Source organism: Sciurus vulgaris (genome assembly GCF_902686455.1).
Source record: "Sciurus vulgaris genome assembly, chromosome: 1".
NCBI lineage: Eukaryota > Metazoa > Chordata > Mammalia > Rodentia > Sciuridae > Sciurus > Sciurus vulgaris.
This window is the reverse complement of record NC_136461.1, coordinates 14,625,028-14,647,070: the sequence shown is the minus strand read 5'-3', so window position 1 is coordinate 14,647,070 and position 22,043 is coordinate 14,625,028. Positions and strand designations below refer to the sequence as shown.

Sequence of the window (22,043 nt, the reverse complement as noted above, 5' to 3'; positions counted from 1 at the left end):
AGTGAGCTAGAACTCCAGCCCCAGCCCTAATGTCTTAATCTATGCCTTGTGAAAGTTTATGATTATTTTCTTACCTCATCTGTCACAGATAGTTCCCCAGGTAAGTCATTTGTAAAGGTAAAATTATAGAGTGTCACTGTTAGTTACCCTTTACCCAGTATCCACTGGAAAGTATTTGTGACCTTTTCAAGCTTAATCTCACTATTATTTAGATGCCAAAACTTGATTGTCACATGTTCTAAAATGGGAATGTATTATATTATACATAAAAGCTGGTGTATAACTCTGTGGTTGAAATATGAGGGAAAATTTCATTTTTCCCCCCCACTGGCCTGGCAGCTATAAAACCTTGTACTCATTTGAAATTTGTAGGAAAGAATATCGGAATTGCTATTAGAGGTCTTTATGTTAGCATTGGTTTATTGTGTGCCTACTGTATGCCAGATACTGAATTAAATGCTTTAAATAAGTTTAAATTTAAGTTTAAATAAGTTTCATTTAAATTATACATCTGCTCATTTATTTATTATTTTTTTGGGGGGGGGTACCTGAGATTTAACTCAGGCACAGTTTACTACTGAACTACATCCCCAGCCTTTTTAAAAAATATTTTATTTTGAGACAGGGTCTTACAGAGTTACTTAGGGCCTTGCTAAATTGGTGAGGCTGGCTTTGAACTTGCAATTCTGTCTCAAGCCTCCTGAGCAGCTGAGATTACAGGCGTGTGCCTCTGCGCTTGGCTGTACATCAACTCTTTGAAGTAGATGGTGTTATTGTCCTGATTTCTAGTTTAAGAGGCACATGCTTATAGATGTTAAAAATAACTCTTCCTGGCAGTCACACAGGTAATAAGTGGAAGAACTGGAGTGCTGAGATCAAATTTGTACTCTAGATAAGTGGTTGGAATAATCTACCTCCTGAGGTCAGTGTTACTAGAAGTGTTGTAGTAAACCTCTTTGGTACAGTCTGAAATTGATTTGTTTAAGTTCTGGGTTTCAAGTTGAAATAATATTCAAGTTTTTTGAAACTTACGTGTTAGCTGGGATTGTTAGTTCTAAACGGCTTGTGTGGAATGTGAGTGCTTGAACCCTGAGCTCTTAGACTTACTCCTGGCTTGGTCTAATTACTTCCAGCACCTGGTTGATACAGACTTCTCATGATGAGGAGTGTGGTGGGTTCTTAGCTACTATAACCTACTGCTAGAGAAAAAGAAAAGAGGACTGGGAGAGAGGAAGGTCAGGGGGTCTTCACTTTCCCAGTGATTTGAACTACTCTGATGAGTGAGAGGAGGGATGGGAAAGACCTGTAGTGCAAGATCCAAGAATAAGGTGGAGAAGGAGAATTATATGACCATGGGCAAAGGCCTGCATGGAATGACTGCAGAGAAAGTTACTATTGTTTCTCTGCTGAGGTATAGCCACAGTTGTTTATGTACATATATATTTTTTTAACTTTTTTTTTTTTTTTTCATTTTTAAATTTTGAGACAGGGTCACTAAGTTGCTAAGGCTGGCCTCAAACTTGGAATCCTCCTGCTTCAGCCTCTTCTTCAGTGAGATGCTGGGATCACTGGTGTGCGCCACCGCACCCTGCTGCCATTGCTACATTTATTTTAGAATTTTACTAAACATGAGCTAGTGAAATGTATTCCCCCATACATTTCAGTTACTTTTTTTTTCCAGAAAGAACATTAATGAGTAATCATATTTAATTTGTTATATACACAAGTGGTTCTCTGTCAGTGTGAATGAAAAGCCTTTTGGATTTTTCATGACCTCATTTAATGACCATTTCTGAGTTAATGTGGCATTGCTAGATTGATGGGGTGCCCTTACTTGCTTGGTGAAGTGTGCGTCTGGTCTCCCTACCTTGATTTACTGTACTTATAGGTACTTTATTTTACGTATTAAAGGAGTGTTGAAAATTTTGCTCCCGGCATCAGAGTCTTTTTTTCTTTTAATTTTTTTTTATAGTTGTAGATGGATAGCATGCCTTTGTTTATTTGTTTATGTGGTCCTAAGAATTGAACCCAGTGCCTCACACATGCTAGGCAAGCGCTCTGCCACTGAGCTATAGCCCCAGCCCCTGGCATCAGAGTCTTTACAAGAGTTTATGGATTTCTTAGGGCATCATGTCTGCATCGTTGAGAGAGTCAGAACTATTTTAGTAACTAAAGTGAGATGTTTGTTTTTCCATTTTCATTTTATCGATATTTTCAGTATCAGTGTTGGGTAAAACTGCTGGTGTCTTAGCTTAAATCCAGGTAGTACCAAGGTGGGCTGATAATGCTAATAATGATAAGTGTTGTGTTCTCCATGAACGTGCATTCTCCAAAAAAAGAAAAAAGCCAGTTTTTAGCTTTCACATCGTTTGTGATGAAGTAGCATGAACTATTCATTTAATTAAATCTTGAGCCTTGAGTACATATAATTTTCAGATATTCTGTGTGATAAAATGGGAAGAATGCACAAAGCACTTCTGTAACATAGTTGCCTGATGACAAAAACCACTTGTGTAAGTTAGTTGTATACTCAGCTATGGTCTTTTAAAATGTATCATTTTTTGCTTGAAAGAATGACTGTGGTTATTCATACTTGGGTATTTTGCAGATACAATATTGAAAATAGATGAATGTACCTATCTCTTCAAGAAGAACTGTTGCCAATACTAAAATTATAACTTTCAAGCAAAAATTATAATATTGGGACAAAAATTTAGAATATTGGAAACTCATATCCACCTCCATGACCTCGAGAACTTCCCAGTACCTAACAGTCTTTTCTGATGAGAACAGTGGTGATATTAGCAGGTAGGATTTTTGAGATCAAACAGAGATATCAGGAAAAGTCTGCATAACTTCAAGTACTCATTTTTACCGGATGATTAGTATGATGCTACTAAATCTTGCATAGGTGAAAGATTCATTTAAAATGCAACGTAGATGAATTGATTTCCGTGTAACAGTGTATGAAAAGTTTGTCAGTATGGTTTGGAACTAAATTGCTTTTAACCTTTAAAACCTACCACTTGTTGGCCTGGGATGTAGCTCAACAGTAGAGCACTTGCTAACATGTGTAAGGCCTTGGGTTTGATCCTAGCACTGCAAAAACCCCAAAACCAAATAAAAAGAATAAAATCACTTGCTGAGTTTTGGTGTAATATTGAAACAATGCATGATAATCAGGAAAGACTATTAAAGTGCTGCTCTCTTCAGCTTACACATCTTTGTGAGATGAGATTTTTTTTTTATAGACTTAAAATATTGCAGTGTATTGAATGTAGAAACACATGAGAAGTCAGCTGATGGGCTGGGGTAGTGACTCAGTGGTAGAGCCTTGCTTGGCATGTGTGCCTCACACTGGGTTTGATTCTTAGCTCCATATGTAAATTAATGAATTAAGTAAAGTTCCATTGATAACGACAAATAAAAATTAAAAGCAAAAAGGAAACTGTTCCTTAAAAAAAGGGAAGTCAGCTGACCTATTAGATTTATCTTCCTTTCTCAACATTAAAGAAATTTACAAAAGTGTAAAATAGTGCCAAATCCCCTCCCCCACTTAACTATTTTTCAAAATAATAATTGTTATTTGGGTTAAAATGTTTGTTTATTATTATAGGATAAGTTAATAGATACATAAGATTCTTCTTATTTTTAACTTCTAATGTAAATATGGATGCAAGTAACCCATTGAAGCAAAGGCTGTTTATGTCTCTCAATGATTTTAGGTATGAAGGAGTTCTGAGACCATGTAGGTTAGACACATTGAATTAGTCTATCTCATCAAGTGAAGCTGGTTCTCTCATCTTTCCCTAATGATGTTAGTATTATGCTTTGGTCACCTGGAACATATTAGTTCTTTGAGTTATGCAGACCTTCCTTAACACATTTCTTAATTCTTGTTATTTTATAATGAGATATTTAAAAATTGTTTTCTTGTAACATTAATACTTTAGTTGCTGTAATGATTTGTTACGGAGTGTATCAAGCAGTGACCTATGTTGTTTAATTTTCACTATAACCACAAGAGGTGTAAGAACTGTTGTTCTTTTTAAGTAGACAAGAAATTGAGGTACTGCAAATGACTTGCCCATGATTATTCCACTAGTAAGTGGTAGAGCTAGGATTTTAATCAGCATCTTGATATCAGAGTTCACATTTTTAAAATTTTTGTTTTATTTATTTTTTTGTTTGTCACTGTCCTGAGGATTGAACATAGCCTGAGCTACATCTCCAACTCTTTATTTTATTTTACATTATTTTGTCTTTTTTAAGATGTTAATAGACCTTTATTTTATTCATTTATTTATATGTGGTGCTGAGAATTGAACCCAGTGCCTCACACTTGCCAGGTAAGCATTCTACCACTGAGCCAAAACCTCAGCCCCTATTTTCTCGTCTTAATTTTCAAGCAAAGTCTTACCAGGTTCCCCGGACTGGTCTGAAACTTGTGATCCCCCTGCCTCAGCCTCCAGAGTGGCAGGAATTACAGGTGTGCACCACCAGGCCACATTGTTAATCAGTCACACAAAATGTTTGTCTACATGGCCTGTTATTTCTTAGGTTAATCATTTTTTTCTCCTTCCTTCCCTTTTTTTTTCCTGCCTCTTTTGGTGATGGTTCTGTGGATGGAACACAGGGCCTCAGGCATGTGAGGCACATGCTTCACAACTGAGCTACATTCCCAACCTCTCTTCTTAGATTTAATAACAGTTGTACCTAAAGTAGCATTTACTTATAATATTTTATGTTCTGTCATCTCTTTTTCTTTGCATGCAAGTGTTCTTCCCTATGTTTTCCTTTTCTGAGTATAGCTTGGAGGTTAACAAAGGAGACAGAAAAAAGATCAGGTGAGCTGGGCACATACCTGTAATACCAGCTATTTGGGAGGTGGAGGCAGCAGGATCATAAATTTAAGGCCAACTGTGGCAACTTAGTGAGACTCTGTCTCAAAATAAAAAGCGCTGGGGATGTAGCTCAGTGAAGTATTTGCCTAGCATGCAAAAGGCCCTGGGTTCAATCCTCAACGCTGCTCGTCCCGTCTCACCTCCAAAAAGTATTTCCCGAAAAATGACCCAGATGGATTCAGGATGTTTAAAAAAAAAAAAAAAGTTCTAAAAATTGTAAGTTATATTCTTTGGAATTTTTCAGATCTATTGCATGTAGACACTGGTTAACTGATTAGTTAAAGAAAGACAATTTAAAAATTAACTCTCTCATTGACTGTTTTGGCTCAGGCCTATAATCCCAGCAGCTTGGGAGACTGAGTCAGGAGGATCTCAAGTTCAAAGCCAGCCTCAGCAACTTAGCGAGGCCCTAAGCAACTTAGTGAGGCCCTGTCTCAAAATCATAAATGAAAATGGGCTGGGGATATGGCTCAGTGGTTAAATGTCCCTGATTAAATCCCTGGTAACCCCCCCTGCAAAACAAACAAACAAACAAAACCCAACAATACAAAAAACCTCTCCGTCTGGGCTTGGTGGCATATGGCTGTTATCTATGTGCTCAGGAGACTGAGGCAACAGAATTGAATGCTCAAGTTCAGCCTGAGCAACTCAGCAAACTCCTGTCTTAAAAATTAAAAAATATAAAAGACTGGGGATGTAGGGCAATGGTAGAGTGCTTGTGTTCAATTGCCAGTACCAAAATACATAACACAAAATAAAAGATCCAGGCGAGTGTCTACCATATTCCAAGGTCGTATGCATCCTACCTAATCTTCATGATAATTGTTAGACAAATTATTTCCATTTTATGAAGAAATAGGTTTGGTGAAAGGTGAAGTGACTGCCAATGTAGGAAGTAAAGAGATCAAAATTAAAAGTTAGATCTTATTTTTCCTAAAAGCAAATACTTTCCATTCATCTGTTACTCTCCAAGCAACATAGAGTCAGCAGTTCTTTTTCTAATTTGTTTTCCTTTTTTTTTCCCCCTGTGTACTTCGAGGTTCCTTCCTTAACCTGGATCCTCTGAGTTGTCATGTCTCTTTTTGCCTGACTGATCTGTGGTGACTGCAGCTGGTGAGGCTGCCTAGGCAGGATTTTCACTCAGGATTTAGATGTTTGAGACAATGTCTGCACTCTGCTGGGAGATATTGGTCTGGTTTGGTGCCACATCCTTTTTTTCCAGTTTTCACATGAGAGAGTGGTCCTTTGGGTCATTCAGACAATACTTATTTTGGCAGAGTAATACTTACCCTGAAAGCCTTTAGCAACATAAAAAGAGAAGCTGCTTTAGAAATAATGATGAAACGGTGTCTAAATAGTGTTCTCTCATCTAAGATACTATTTATTGAACACCTACTATGTACATACTATGTAAGTACCTTCTAGCTTCTGTATAATCATTTAATCTTTCCAATAGTTTTTGGAGTCATTAATTTCTGTCTTTTATAATTAATAAATAGAATAACTGAGACTAAGTGAAAAGGAAAATGTAATCTCTTGTTACAAACGTGGACAACCAGAAATCCAATCCAGGTAGTAGTTTGGAGTTGAAGGAATTAAAATTAGAAGAAGGGAAGATATTTCAGGTATTGGGAGTTGGAAGAGTAAACACACAGGAAAGTTGCTGATATTTTTTATTTAGGAGAGTATTTTTGGGAGTTCAGAAAGTGGGATCTCAAGTAGTCATGACAGCTGAATCACAGGGTTTGAATTTGGAGGTAATTTGTGGAGGAATTGTTCATTGATGACCACAGTGTTGTTCAGGAAGATTGATCTAAGAATGTACAGTGTGAATTGAAGATGAAAAGATATCAATTGGGAAAATCCAGGCAACTATTACAAATAGAGGCCACAAGACAAGAAATGAAGATCTGGAAAGGGGTGGGAAAGGGAAGGTGAGGACGGCTTCTAGAAAAGTTGTAAAAGTGGTATAAGGAGGACATTGAATGAATTTTGGGGTTAAAAATCGTACATCAAGCAATTAGCTTGCACATTATTTAGTAATTTGGTAGTTGCTGAAGTACATTGGAGGTGATGTAAGTGTGTATACACATACACACACACCTGTGTGTGTATATATATATAGATATAGATATATGTATATACACATGTGTGACACCCCCCTCCCTCCATGCTTGAGCTCTGGGTGTCCCTAAAACTGGTCTATATCACCAGCCCTTTACAGATTTTATTTTGAGATAGTGTTTCACTGATTTGCTGTGGTTGGCCTTGAGTTTGCAATCCTCCTGTCTCAGCCTCCCAAGTCATTGGGATCACAGGGGTGCACCACCACATCCAGCTGATTTCATCCTTTTTAACCGGTAGGATTCTTTTTAAAAATGCAATACTGCTTATTGATATTTAACACCTTGGTTTTTGGGTAGAATCTTTATGTTCATCTCTATGGAGGTTATTGATAAGGATGTACTTGGTTTGGTCTTGGAGCAAAATGGAAATTGAATAATAGTGATTGAGATGTTTTTATACACACCGGTATACTGGTGTGGGGGATAGTTAGCTCCAATGCTGTATAGAATTGAAATTGTTTATTAAAATATTTTTTAAAGAAATCATGTTGAGGAGCTGGGGTTGTAACTCAGTGGTAGAGCGCTTGCCTAGCATGTGTGAGGCATTGGGTTCGATCCTCATCACCACATAAAAATAAATAAAGAAAATAAATAAAAATAAATAAAAATAAATGTATTGTGTCCATCTACAGCTAAAAAAATTTAAAAATCCATGTTGGAACTACTATGGAAATCAGTATATAAGTTCCTTAAAAGACTAGGCATGGAACCACCATATGACCCATTTATACCTCTCCACAGTATTTAGCCTAAAGAATTAAAGTCATCATACTATAGTGAGACATGCATACTCATGTTTAAAGCAGCACAGTTCGAAATAGCCAAACTGTGGAACTAGTCTATGTGTCCATCAATGGATGAATGGATCAAGAAAATGTGGTATATATACACCATGAAGTTTTATTCAGCTATAAAGAAAAATGAAATTATGTCATTTTTAGGAAAATGGTTGGAACTTGAGAACATTTTGTTAAGTGAAATAAACCAAACTCAGAATGGGTTTGTTTTCTCTCATATGTAGAAGCTAGAGAGGAAGAAAGAAAAGTGGGGTAGGGGATTCATGAAAACTGAAGGAAGATCAGTAGAGTAGAGGACCCAGGGGGAGGGACAGAGGAAATACTAGGGAATGGTATGGCTGAATTATATTGTTACATTGTGTGCACATATGAATGTGACAACAAATCCCACCATTATGTACAAAGTGGAAAAGAAGTCAGACCAGATACCATCATGCTACGTTTCAGTAAGTGTAGCACAGTTCAATTTTCAGTCAAGTTATGCCTCATCCCTAAGAACAGGCTAGTTCACTATTCCTGGGGCAGTGTTATATAACAAATTATGTACTTGACAATATATTCATACCTGTAATCTTGAGAACGAAAGAAATTAGTTTGTTTGAATCTCAAGACTCTTTCTGTCTCTAGCTTATGTTCTTGTACAGTATTGTTCACCTATCCCTATATCTGTCTCTTGGCATGGCTGAATTTGTGTGAGTTAAATGCAGTAATGATGTGACTCTGTGTGACCCACATGTATACATTGCACTTTGTATATATATAATCAGAAACTAGACAACCCTACTAATTTCCAGGTTATTAATTCTAAAAGGAAGGATTCTTTATCTATTTATGTAAATGGGATTTACTTAAATTTGCATTAAAAATAATTTGTCACTTTTGCATAGTCTTTCTTGAGCCCGTTTTGTTTTCCTTCTAGTTTAGTCAAATAGTAACTACCCTAATGAACAGGTGTGTTTGGGGCAGTTTCTAGATCTTAAAGTAGTCACTTTATATTTCAGTAAGTGAAAATTAATATTTCTGATAACTTTCTTTTCTTTTTTTTTAGGGGGACATTATCAGGGATTGAAGTCAGAGGAACTCAACCACTGAGCCACATCCCCAGCCCTGTTTTGTATTTATTTAGAGACAGGGTCTCTCTGAGTTGCTTAGTGCCTCACCATTGCTGAGGCTGGCTTTGAGCTTGAAATCCTCCTGCTCAGCCTCCTGAGGCGCTGGGATTACAGGTGTTTGCCACCACACCTGGCTGTTAACTTTTATCTTCAGTAGGCCTATGATAAACATCATTTAACTTAGCAATTTGTAATTATATGATAAAAAATTCATACTGTACAAGAGTGTATACAGTGAAAAGTAAATTTTGGTTCATTAGTTATCTTTCTCAGAGATAGTCATTGTTGTCAGTTTTTTACCTATTTTTGAGATCTTATGTGTAACATAAAACTTTATAAACATTTGAAATATACAAAACCACCACGTTTACTGTAAATTTCTAGGTATAAAGCAGCTGTAGAAATTGTTCCTAGTTCTTCATAGCATACAGAGGTAAATTTTAATGGGCATTATAGATTTGAACTCTGGTTTTATGATTTCTGTGCTGTGTAACCTAGGCAAGCTGAGTTTCAACTTCTGCGTTTTTCTTTTTCTTTTTTCTTTCTTGGTACTTGGAATTGAACCCAGGAATTCACTCGTGCTAGGAAAGGAAGCACTCTACCACTGAGTTATATCCCTAACCCTTTTCATTTTATTTTGAGACAGTTTGTTATTAGGTTGCACTGTCTGACCTTGAATTTGTGACACTCTAGCCTTAACTTCCCAGGTAGCTGGGATTGCAGAAATGTGCCATCATAACCTGGCTAGCTTTTGCCTTTTAACATTTTTTAAGACTTATCATGTATTCAGAATTTTAAGCAACTTTTTCTCTTTTAAAATAGGCAGAGAAACTGTATAAAACCTAATTAAACAGGCATAGGTAATAAATATTGTGCATCTACATTGCCTACATAAAATTACTTTGAGTCAGAAGGATTGCAAGTTCATGGCTAGCCTTGACAACTTGGCTAGTCCCTATATGAAAGTAAATTAAAAGGGCTGGTACTGTAGCTCAGTGATGGAGAACTTGCCTGGCATTTGCAAGGCCTTTGGTTCAGTCCCCAGGACTGAAAAACAGAGGAAGGAAGGAAGGAAGGAGCAAGAGATATATGACGTTTGATACTCGAACAAGAAAGTATCTTGAATGCTTACTTGCTTCAGTCATCAAGTTTGGTGAGAGGCCAGCTCTTCCTTTGCCTTAGTTTTACTGGAACTTTCATGTTAAAAACAAAGGATACTGAGAGAGAGTCTGCAGAATTGAAGCAGCTTTCATGATTATGTGTTCATGACCCCATGGCATTGTTTGATTTGAAGCATTACAAACTTTAGGAAACATTTAGAATCTTCTGGGATCAGTACTGGCGATTGAACTTTACTATGAGCTCCATCCTAACCCTTTCACTTTTTATTTTGAGATAAGGTCTCAATAAGTTGCTTGAGGGCCTTGGTAAATTTTTGAGGCTGGCCTTGAACTTGTGATCCTCCTGCCTCAGCCTCCTGAGCAGCTGGGATTACAGGTGTGTCACTGTGCCTTTAGAACTTTTATATGCCCCTCTGTTCTTGAATATTATATAACAAAATACATTAGAACTGAGTTTTTTTCTTTTTTCTTTTTTTTAATGAAAATGTCTGATCTTTTTTGCTAAGGTGTGGTATTATATTTGTGAGGATGAAGAAAAGTTAGATCAGTTAAGTACCTGGAGTCATTATGTAGATACCCTTGAATTTGTTTAGGATGCCTTCCTTAAAAGTGACATTTGGTTGTTTTAGCATTTTTAGATTCTTAAATTTGAACATATGACATTGATTATATTGTTCTCGAATTTATAGAAGAAAGTCATCTTGACTATATTCATTCTACATAAGAACATGATAATGCTGAAGCACTTTCTGTTCAGTGGTGTTTTTATTACGACATGCCTCCCTTTCAGAGTTTTTTGTTCAAAAGAAATGCAGCTGACTGTTGTAAGAAAGAAAACATCTTTCTGGGAATTGGGTGTGTCTACAAAGAGAAAGAATAACATGGGTTTCCCATATCTCAGAATTGCCAAGTAAAATAACATTGACTTCATATGGACCTGTATCCTAAGAAATTGTTTAAAGTTTCATTTGTGGGATTTTTTTTCCCCCCTCAGTACAGACAGTTTAATGGAAGATAGGCAGTAAACTATAAATGATGTAAAGTTTATATTCTCCTTGTGATCCTATTTTAATCAAAAGATAAAGTAGCTCAGTTTTTGGCTTGATTGGAATTGACTTCTGTTGTCATGTTTGTTCATTGTGCAGTGGAGGGCCTGCTGGGAGATGTACTTGCAGAATGCCTTTCAGCTGTTGTGGTCTGTGCGTTTACAAGTAGATGGAGCGATCTAAAATGTTTGGGTTCTTCTTTGATCTCATTAAGGATTGCTGTGGAAAGAAGAAAGAGGATTATGTTTTCTGAGTGGTCTTGGTTAGTATTTTGTATTGTTATTTCTGTTTATCAGATCATTGGTTTAAGGATGAAAAATTAGATTGAATCAAAAATTTTTTACTTGGGGTAGGAACCTTCGGAGAAAATTTTGCTAAGGAAAGGAATGTTGACTTTGCCATAATAATCCTTGCTAGCTAGCCTGGTGGGAACAAGTATCTTCAATAAATAGATCTTTTGGCATAAGACAATTATGTGAATTAGTTCGACTAATGACACTAGTTATTCAGATACACATAAGAAAAGCAGTTTTGTCCATCTGATGCCCCTCCCAGGTAAACTTCCAAGAGTTGGGCTCTGTTGCTATTACTCTGCGTCTCCTAAGCTGCTCACCTTGGGAAGAGCTGTTAAATCAGAATGGACACATTTCATACCAGAAGGAAATTCTTTCAAGAATTGAATATCTGTTTTAAGTTCACCATCCCATGGGTCAAAGCTCAGTCTGTGTTTTTCATAATTTTTTCAATTCTGGAACAGACAGCACTTTTTTTTTGGCTTTTGTGTTTGTATGTTATGGTATGTGTCAGATACTTCCAAAGACTGACTTTCTCTCACCACACCTTTCATTCAAGCTTTTCTAAGGTCTCAATCAGGAGAGCTCTTGGTGCTTTTAGGGAATTACTTAGCATCTAGGAGAGTTGTCTTAAAGGCCTTGCCCCCTGGATAGTCCAGAGAAAGGAAAAAAATCACGATCTTTTTGGAAGTGCTTTATATGATTAACATTATCACAAGCCTTATTTTGTTAAATGATTCTGCATTCTCATAAACTGTTGTTGAGGAAACCAGTGAGGAGGTTAGTTATTTTCCCAGAATAATCTAGCTAGTAAATGATGGATCTGGTGTTCAGGTTTTGGTTTTTCCTAACTCTGAAGTTCATACCTTCCTAGAGTGCCCTTGTTTGATAGTAGTTAGGAATGAACAACATAGTCTCCAAGTAAATCAAATAGTTCATTTTGTCCTAAAATATGTCTTATGTTTATATTCAGTGACATATCAAGGATTTTATTGCTTATGGTATTAAATTTTCATTGCCTGTTTAATAGGAGCCTGAAATTTCTTGTCCTGAACCCTTTTTCCTGGAAGATCACACTCTTGAGATTGACTCAAAAGTTAACTTGTATTGGCATGTTATATGAAAAAGCATAATTTGAGAGAAAAAGTCCAGTGTTTAGGTGTAGATTGTTTGCCAATAGTAAGGAAGAAACAGAAATATGCACCAAACATAGTAGTAAATGAAATTTTGAAAAAATTCTCTTAAATCTGCTGTATACAACTGCTGTAGGGCACACACTTAATTCTAGCTACTCAGAGGGCTGAAGCAGGAGGATCACAAGTTTGAAGCCAACCTGGGCACCTTATTGAGATTCTGTCTGAAAATAAAATAAACTTTTAAAAGGACTTGGATGTAGCTCATTTCTTGCCCAACATGTGCAAAGCTCTGGGTTCATCAGGTGCACACCTGTAATCCCATCCTCTGGGGAATCTGGGGCAAGAGATTTTCAAGTTCAAAGCCAGCCTCAGCAATAGTGAGGCGCTAAGCAACTCAGCCAGACCCTGTCACTAAGCAAAATACAGAAAAGTTGTGGATCTGTGGCTCAGTGGTTAAGTGCCCCTAGGTTCCATACCCAGTGCCAAAAACAAAACAAAAAAACCCAAACAAAACAAAAAGCTCTGGGTTCAATACCAGTACTCTAAGAAAAAGTCTATTGAATTATTTCATTTGAAATAACTTGAAATAAGAACTCACTTCAGAGAATTGAGTAGTTGAGTGTTAAAAGGGGCCACACAATTTTTGTTTCAATGAGGTATTAATCCTTAAGGTTACAGTATTTTGGGAACTGATACATACACATGCACACTCTGCTCCTCACATCAAGTACTAGGAACTATGTAAATATTTCTCTTTTCACTCTGGTTATCGGGAAGCTCAGAGCCAAATTGGTATTCAGTGTTTGCAGGGACTTTGTAGCCTGCTAGTTATTTTTCTGTTTACTTATTTACTTTTATTGCAGTATTCTCTTATGTATGTCCTTTCTAAGTCAAGTCTATTGTGGAAAAAACCAAAGCATCAATAAAATAAAATAATGGAAAAATACCGCCCCCTTGAAAGAAACAAACAAAAAAGACAATAAAACCTTGTAGTTTTTTTAAAAAAGATTAAAATTTTGTCTCTTTAACATACTGATGTGTTGTAGTTTAGGCTTCATTTTCAGAAATTAATAATAGAATGAAATATTCACCTTACTAGACTTTACAGTGTCCTACTTTGGAAGATTTTAATGAAATAATAAAATGACAGCCTCTTGTATCTGCCTTTTTTCCCACTCCACTCTAACAGTGACCAGCGAAATAGTATTTATTTGTGTTTACATATGTTAAGAGAAGTTTCTTGGTGTCTCTGTTTTATGTTTGAGTCAGGATCTTGCTAAGTTGCTTAGAGCCTTGCTAAATCGCTGAGACTGCCTTTCAACTCGTGATCCTCCTGCTTCAACCTCTCTAGCTGCTGGGATTACACGCACGTGCCACCGTGCCTGGCAAAAGTTTCTTGAATAACAGGTGGTTATATTTTATTTAGGAGTGCATCTCCTTTACATGGTGCTATATGTGATTAAATAATGAGAAGATCTTAGCCATGTTTTTATACTTATAGGGAAGAGTAGACATTTTCATATTTTGTGATTTTTTTTTTTTTTAAAGATAGAAATGTCATGCTTTTGGTATTTGGTGTTTGGCCATGGTAGTGGTTTTGGTTTGGTTTGGTTTTTGCATCATTCATTTGCCCTTTTTACCCAGCTTTAAGGATTGTGTTAGCTTCTTTACTCATATGCCTGCCTACTTTAGTAGTGACAGTGAACATTGATGCTTAACCTTAAATCTGAGAAACACAAGTTATTTACTAAAGCTGTATATATCTGATTAAAATTGAGCATTAATTATTGTTATCTAATCTTCCTGTGACTGTATAGGAAAATAGGGGTTAGTCTCCTTCTTTGAAAAAAATAGTTACAACTTGTATGATGGCCATGACATTGCTTATGGTATCACTTGTTTCACTAACAAAAGTATACATTTGATAAACCTATTAGCTATGTGACTGTGCTATATGTGCTACAAGGTGCTATATGTGATTAAATAATGAGAAGATCTTAGCCATGTTTTTATACTTATAGGGAAGAGTAGACTTATTTTCATATTTTGTGATTTTTTTTTTTTAAGATAGAAATGTCATGCTTTTGGTATTTGGTGTTTGGCCATGGTAGTGGTTTTGGTTTGGTTTGGTTTTTGCATCATTCATTTGCCCTTTTTACCCAGCTTTGTGGGTAAAAAGCTTCTAACACAATCCTTAGCTATGTGACTGTGTTGTGAAGTGCTGTGCTCCGGAGGCCTAGAACTCATATCCAGCAAAACTTATCTGATAAAACTTCTAAATGTAAATGCTAGGCCACTTTAAAAATTAATGTTTTAAAATAATCATAATAGCTAACTTTTTTTTTTTTTTTTTTTTTTAATGAACTCAGGAATTCTCTATCACTAAGCTACATCCATAGTCCTCTATATTTTTATTTTGAGACAGGGCCTCGTTAAGTCATTTTTCTATTTTCTTATTTGCTGGCCTGGAACTTGTGATGCCTCTGCCTCTGGCTCTGAGTCAATGGAATTACAGGTGTGTGTCTCCACACCCAGCTGGTGGCTAACCTTTACTGAGGTTTATTATATACCAGGCACTGTTATATGCCTTAATATAGTGTTTTTATATTTTTTTAAATGCTGAGGATTTTTTTTTTAACCAAGTCTGTTAGGGTATCATAGCTCATATGGTCTGAAAATTTGTTCTCTTGCTTTCTGGAGGACGACAGGTTAATTAGCCTTGTCTGGGTGTATCAGCTGTAGTGTGAAGGGGGAGTGGTAAGGCCACAAGGCTGACTTCTCTGAATAGTGATGTGGTCCTTGGACACCCACCAACCAGCGTCTGGTGGTATTCCTCCCTCAGTGGCCATTGCTGTGCAGAGTTCTTTGCTTTGCTGAGTCTCCTTTGTCTCACTGTGGGGTCCTTTGCTTTTTTCCTTTCTAATGTGTGGATTTTTTTTTTTTTTCTTTAATTCTTTGTTAGCAGGGATTGAACCCAGAAGTATACAACCACTGAACCACAATCCCAGCATTTTTTTAAAAATATTTTTTTAGATGTTGATAGACCTTTATTTTATTCATTTATTTGTATGTGGTGCTGAGAGTTGAACCCAGTGCCTTGCAAGTGCTCTACTATTGAGCCATAACCCTAGTCCCCCAGCATTTAAAAAAAATTTTTTTTGAGACAATGTCTCACTGAGTTACTTAGGGCCTCGCTAAATATTGCTGAGACTAGCTTCCAACCTGTGATCTTCCTGCATCATCCTCTGGAACTGCTGGTTTTATAGGTGTGTACCATGGCACATTTTAGGCATTTCAGTTGCTTTTCTGTTAGTTTGTTGACTGGGGCCTACACTCAAGGCAAAGCCTATAGAAAAAAGGAGGACAAAAACAGATAAATGCCCCCCCCCCAAAAAAAAAAAAATACACCGTCATTCCCCCTTATGAGACATTGGCCAACTTTGTTCCACAATCTGCCTTTTTGGTGTACTTTTCAGAGTCCCCATGCGTGTTATTTTGTATGTCTGGAGTTTTCAGTTGTGAGAAAAAGAAACTGTACTGGGCTTATTCAATATTAGCTAGGTCAAAAGCCTCCATTCTTTTTTTTTTTAATGTTTTTTTTCTTTTGTAGTTGTACATGGAGAGCATGCCTTCATTTTATTTGCTTAGTTTTATGTGATGCTGAGGATTGAACCCAGTGCCTCACACGTGAGAGTCAAGCACTCTGCCACTGAGTTACAGCCCCAGCCCCAAAAGCCTTCATTCTTAAAATTATTTTCCTTTTTGTTGTTTTTGGGCAGCTTAATCATATACAACTGGTGGCATTCTTTAGTTGCATTTTAGGCCTTAAAATTCAGTTATCACTTTAACTGGGCTTCATTTTCTGTTATCTCAATTTTCTCAAGATTATTCTATTTCTTTATTTGTAATTTATGGCTTCATTTTTAAATCTTTTTGCTTACAAATTGTAACTTTAGCAGATGTCCAATCTCTCAAAGGTACTGATTTTTTTTTTTCCTGACCAGTTATATGCAGGTGGTCTAGGTATACCTTACTCTAACTCCCTTTATATATAAACTGCAAGTTATTTAATTTCAACCAAGTATTAATGATACCTTTTGGGTCAATATAATAAATCACATTAGGTGAAATTTGCAACTGATAGTTGGCTATACTCAAGGTGTGGTTTATTTTATAGATTTCAAATGGGAGAGACTATTGGGAAACTTAGATTGGAAAATTAAGCATAGGATCAGATTCAAAATGAAATGTATCAAAATCAGCATGATGAAATTAAATAAGCTCAGAATTGATCCCAGTGGTGTGGGAGGCTGAGGCAGAAGAATCACAAGTTAAAGCCAGCTTTAGCAATTTAGCAAGACTTCCCCCCTCAAAAAAGAAAATTTGAAGCATTTTTATAGCTGATGAATTAATTGTGATTCTTCATTTTGTAATTGTACATATTTATTGGGTACATTTTAAAAAATTTAGTATATGTACATGAGTAATGAATGATCAAATCAGAATTATTAGCAGTTTCATAAACATTTGTCATTTCTCGGTGTTGGGAACCTTTGAGCTTTTCTCTGCTCATTCTTTTTTTTTTTTTTTTTTTTTCTGAGCTGGAGATTAAACCCCTGGGGAACTTAACCACTGTGCCACATCCTCAGCCCTTTTTATTTTTTATTTTGAGACAGAATCTCCCTAAATTGTATAGGGTCTTGCTGAATTGCTGAGGCTGGCCTTGAACTTGTGATCCTTTTGCCTCAGCCTCCTGAGTCACAAGGATTACAGGCACATGTCACTGTGCCTGACCCTCTGCTCATTTTTTATGAAATGCTTAATAAATAGTTGTGAACTATAGTCACCCTTCTGTGCTGTAGAACATTAGAATTTATTCCTCCCATGTATTTTTGTACTTGTAAGCAGATACATGATTTGCAAGTATTTTTTCTTATTATGTGGGTTGTCTTTTCACTTTCTTGGTGTGATGTCTTTTGAAATACAAAGGTTTTTAATTTTGGTGAAGTACAGTTTCTCTATTTTTATTTTTTTGGTTGCGATTACTTTTTGTGTCATACCTAATTGGCAAATCCCAGGTAATGCAGATTTAGCCCTATGTTTACTTCAAGGAATTTATTGTTTTAGCCTCTTCATTTAGGTCTTTAATCTATTTTAAGTTAATTTTTATACATTTTGTGAGTAGGTATCCAACAGCTTTCTTTTTTTTCTTTTTGGTACCAGGGATTGAACCCAGGGGCATTTAACCTCTCAACTGCAACCCCAGCCCTTTTTTATATTTTATTTAGAGACATTGTCTCACTGAGTTGCTAAGTGCCTTGCTAGGTTGTAAGGCTGGCTGTGAATTCAGGATCCTCCTGCCTGAGCCTCCAGAGCTGCTGGGATTACAGGTGTGTGCCACCCAACCTGCCTATTCTTCTCCCATCTCCCATCCTTTGTGATACTGAAGATTGAACCCAGGTGTGCTCTGCCATAAGGTACATCCTCAGGCCTTTGTATTTTTGAGACAGGGTTTTGCTAAATTGCCCAGGGTGACCTTGAGCAGTTGATCTCCTGCCTCAACCTCCAGAGTAGCTGGAACATGGGGCATGTGTTACCTTGTCTGGTTGGAGAAAGTAATTTTTAAATTGTCTTTCTATAACTAGTCAGTTAAGATTCTGTGTCCAGTAGATGTGAAAAATTCCAAAGGGTGTGATTTAGGACCTCTTTTAAAAAATAACTTTATTTTATTTGCTTATTTATTTTTTATTCGGTGCTGAGGATTGAACTCAGTGCCTCACGCTTGTTAGGCAAGTGCTCTACCACTGAGCTACAATCCCAGTCCAATTTAGGACCTTCTAAAATATTTTTTTAAAACATCCTGAATTCATCTGGATCCTTTTCTGTAAACAGAACTTTTTTTTGTAAGGTTGAGGATTGAACTCATGGCCTTTTGCATGGTAGGCAGGCCTTTTACCTCTGAGATACATTCCCAGCCCTTTGTGTTTTTATATTGAGGGCCTTGCTAAATTGTCCGGGCTGGCCTTCAATTTGTAATCCCCTTGCCTTAGCTTCCTTTCTAAGTAACTGAAATTGTAGGCAAGTTTTACTGTGCCTGGCTTAAACGCAGAATTCTCACAGACTTAAAAACATATGTACTTAGGTTTTCAGTTTTGACTAGTACATTTCCTTTTAAAAGCTCAGTTAAAATTTCTTTGCTAGGGATAATTTTCAGAATATTCTGGTTTGTTGAAATTTTTCAAAGAGCTATCCCATTGGCTCAGTGCTAATATTAAAGGGGCTCTAGTGATTTCCAAAACTGTATTTTAAAAAGTGCTTCTTTTGACAAATCATGTGTGGTATTCTCTGTGAAATAGGGTATAGTCTAAAAATTCTTCCATTATTCTCGTGTATTATTTAAGTTAACTTCCTTGTTCATTGTCAAAACTGTGTGGAAACCAGGAGAAAGTAGAGAAGGCATGAGTTGCCTGATGTTACCATATTGGCCTAAAGCCCGAGTAAGAAATAGTACAGAAAAAGGTCTTCCCATTATTTGTTTTCATCTGCTGATGTCATGGCCTGTTTTTGTCTGTGAAGCAGTATTTGTGTGATGGCATTTATATTCTTGCTCTCTCTTTCCATGTGGAAATGATAACTTGACACTCTTACTTTAAGAATATTGCCTGTGCTGAGCACTGGGATAGTAGCTTTTCTTTTAGGGTAGTGGGGCAAGGTTTAGAAATATTCATTTGGGCATTGTAAATGGAACATTAATGTTTCAGCAAATGGAGGAAAGATTTCTATTGCCTTTTCTTGTTTCTAATTTGTGAAAATCTGCATCTTTTTCTTTTTCCACATTTTTAACAATTGGTGCATTATAGTCGTAAATAATGTTGGTATTTGTTGTTACATATTCATACATGCACACATATGACAATATAATTGGGTCACCGTCACTCCCCAGAAAAATCTGCCTTTTAAAGCTGTTCTAGTAGATAAGTCCAGTGCCAGTTGTGATTTCCACAGATCAGGAAGGTTCATCCTGAAGTTATCATTCATGAAGTTTCAGTAAATACCTGTGCTTAAAAAGTTATTCACCTCTTCCTTCCTTCACGGTGTGAATAAAAAACATTCATATTATTGTGTGATCTCATGGATTGTTGGATTTCTCTGATTAAATATTCTCTCAGTTTTTCATTTGCTTGGTTAGCATTTAATTTATGTATGTAGTGAGTACTGTAAAAATTATTTCATTTTACTTATTTTTGAAATTTGCCCTTTTTATTAAAGAATTTGAAATAGTTTACATTATTTTTTCTTAGTCTTTCTTCACTTAATTCATACCATCTGCACAATCTTAATGATTTTGCTTGAATTGCCTAATTACATTACATAAGTCAACAATTTGAGGTGTGTACTACTGCATTTTATTTTTTTGTTGCTGGGGATCAAAGCCAGGGATTCATGCATGCCAGGCTTTACCACTGAGCCACATCCCCTAGGACCCTACTGTATTTTGGTCATAGATCTTAAAAAATTCAGTGTGTTCTGGAGCGTTGTACATGCATGTTGCACTGTTCTTAGGTCAAATCAGAATTTTAAGTAGTAATATGAAAAGCCATTTGCTTGTTACCCTAAGTTCCAAGGGAAATAAGCTGCTGCCAGTGATTTATGCAGGAGATTCAGAGCTTGATGAGAATTGATAATATGCTCAATGGCAGGAGGAGTTAAGAGGAAGTCTGCTGTAGTGTAAGAGTTTGCCATGTGTTGTTTCTTTTTCCCTTCCTTCTCCCTCCACCCCTCTCATCCTTCCCCCCCTTCCTTTTTATTTTTATGTTTATTTTTATTTTTTTAATGGTATGAGGGGATTGAACTCAGGGTGTTTTAGCACTGAGCTACCTCCCTAGCCCTTTTTATTTCAGGGTCTTGCTAAGTTGCTAAGGGTCTCACTACATTGCTAAGGCTGGCCTCAAATTTGTGATCCTCCCAGCCTCCTAAGTGGTTGGGATTATAGGCCTGCACTACCATGCCTGGCTCTTGTGTTTCTTTTAGGAGAAAAAATTTAGTAGTGTTGATCTCATACTGATTTATGTAGCCTTTTAAGTAGGGTAGTGGACCAAATAGCCTTGTAAATTAATAAAATCTCAAGTTAGGTTTTTTTTGTTGTTGTTGTTGAGATAATTTATATTCCATGTAATTTATACTTTTAAGAGTTTGATGTTTTTTAGCATGTTTACAAAGTTGTACGACCATCATCATTGTAATTAAAGGACAAAATTGCTTCTATAAATTAAGTTCCTTTGGTTAAATTCATTATCTGTGTTGTAGTAATAACTGTTCCCCATTGGGCAGATGATTGAGCTTGAGGTAAGAATTTGGAACTTTTCAGAAGTTTTAGTGACACTCCTTTGACATTTATAGGGTAGACTAATAATTTAGTTAATCTTGTTAAAAATTTTTTGTTTTGTTTTGTTTGGTACCTGGGATTGAACCCAGGGGCGCTTAGCCACTGAGCCACATCCCCAGTCTTTTTTTGTATTTATTTTGAGACAGGGTCTCACTAAGTTGCTGAGGCTGGCTTTGAAATCACAATCCTCCTGCCTCAGCCTCCTGAGCCACTGGGATTATAGGTGTGTGCCACCAAGCCCAGCTTTGGTTCATCTTTAGATGGGGCAAACATATTTTGAAAAGTTTCTGATATTTTTCTATCTGGGTAAGAAGTTTTGTACCCTAGGATTGGTTGATGTAATAGGAAGAGCATACTTTATGGACCATGGGGAGACATGCCGGGATGTGTAATTTAGCCTTTTGAATTTGGCAGGTTACTTCAGGGCATAATACTCGGTGGTTCAGTGCAGACAGTGTAGTTGGTTAGTTATACAGTTAGGCTTGAAACTCTGATCTCTTGATTTCTCTCTTTGTTATTTTTATTTAAATTAATTTTTGGTACAAAAGATCTTTTAAGACAACTAATTTATCAGTCCACTATATTCTGTGTTAATTTACAGGCAACAAAATAAATGAAGTCAAGGGGGAAGATTATTTGTTACTACATTGTTGGCCAAATAAAAGACTGTCTCAGAAATTTTGTAATTACAGTAATCTCTTCAGCTGACAAAGCAACTAATAGAAATTGGGAGTCCTAACCTTTCCTTTGTACAGTTAAGGGAACTGGCTCAGCCTCTTGGGCATAGAAGATAACTTGAGAACTTATTCTCCATTGTGAGAATTAGTCCTCACTGGAAAAAGCAACAGCGTTTGGTACTGCAGAAGGAAGAATGACCTTATTTTCCACCAGTCATGTGACGACACTGCAGAACTGTAATGCAAAGAAAATTTAATTTTAGCAGAGGAGTAATCTTCATTCTGGAAGAACTAACCAACAAGCGAATAAATACTAAGGACTTTTGTCCTAAAACTTCTTAGGTTTGTGCTTTGAACATTTTGTGTGTGTGTGGTGGGGGGGTGCAGTTTGAACGAGGTTGTTCCCGTAAGACATGTTTTAGCTTTGTCACTTCTCAGTGCAGCA

The 22,043-nt window shown here is 36.5% G+C and overlaps 1 protein-coding gene and 1 long non-coding RNA gene across 4 annotated transcripts in view; one reads left to right on the top strand and one right to left on the bottom strand.

Moving 5' to 3' along the window:
- EIF4G3 (eukaryotic translation initiation factor 4 gamma 3) overlaps window positions 1-22,043 on the top strand; it is a 283,828-nt gene that overhangs the window by 54,963 nt on the left and 206,822 nt on the right. The window lies entirely within an intron of this gene.
- LOC306654844 overlaps window positions 8,372-22,043 on the bottom strand; it is a 69,821-nt gene continuing 56,149 nt past the window's right edge. Inside the window, exons 2-3 of the long non-coding RNA XR_013762075.1 lie at window positions 21,717-21,833; window positions 8,372-11,325 (exon numbers count right to left, since the gene is read on the bottom strand). This is a non-coding gene — a long non-coding RNA (uncharacterized lncRNA). The remainder of the gene's footprint in view (window positions 11,326-21,716; window positions 21,834-22,043) is intronic.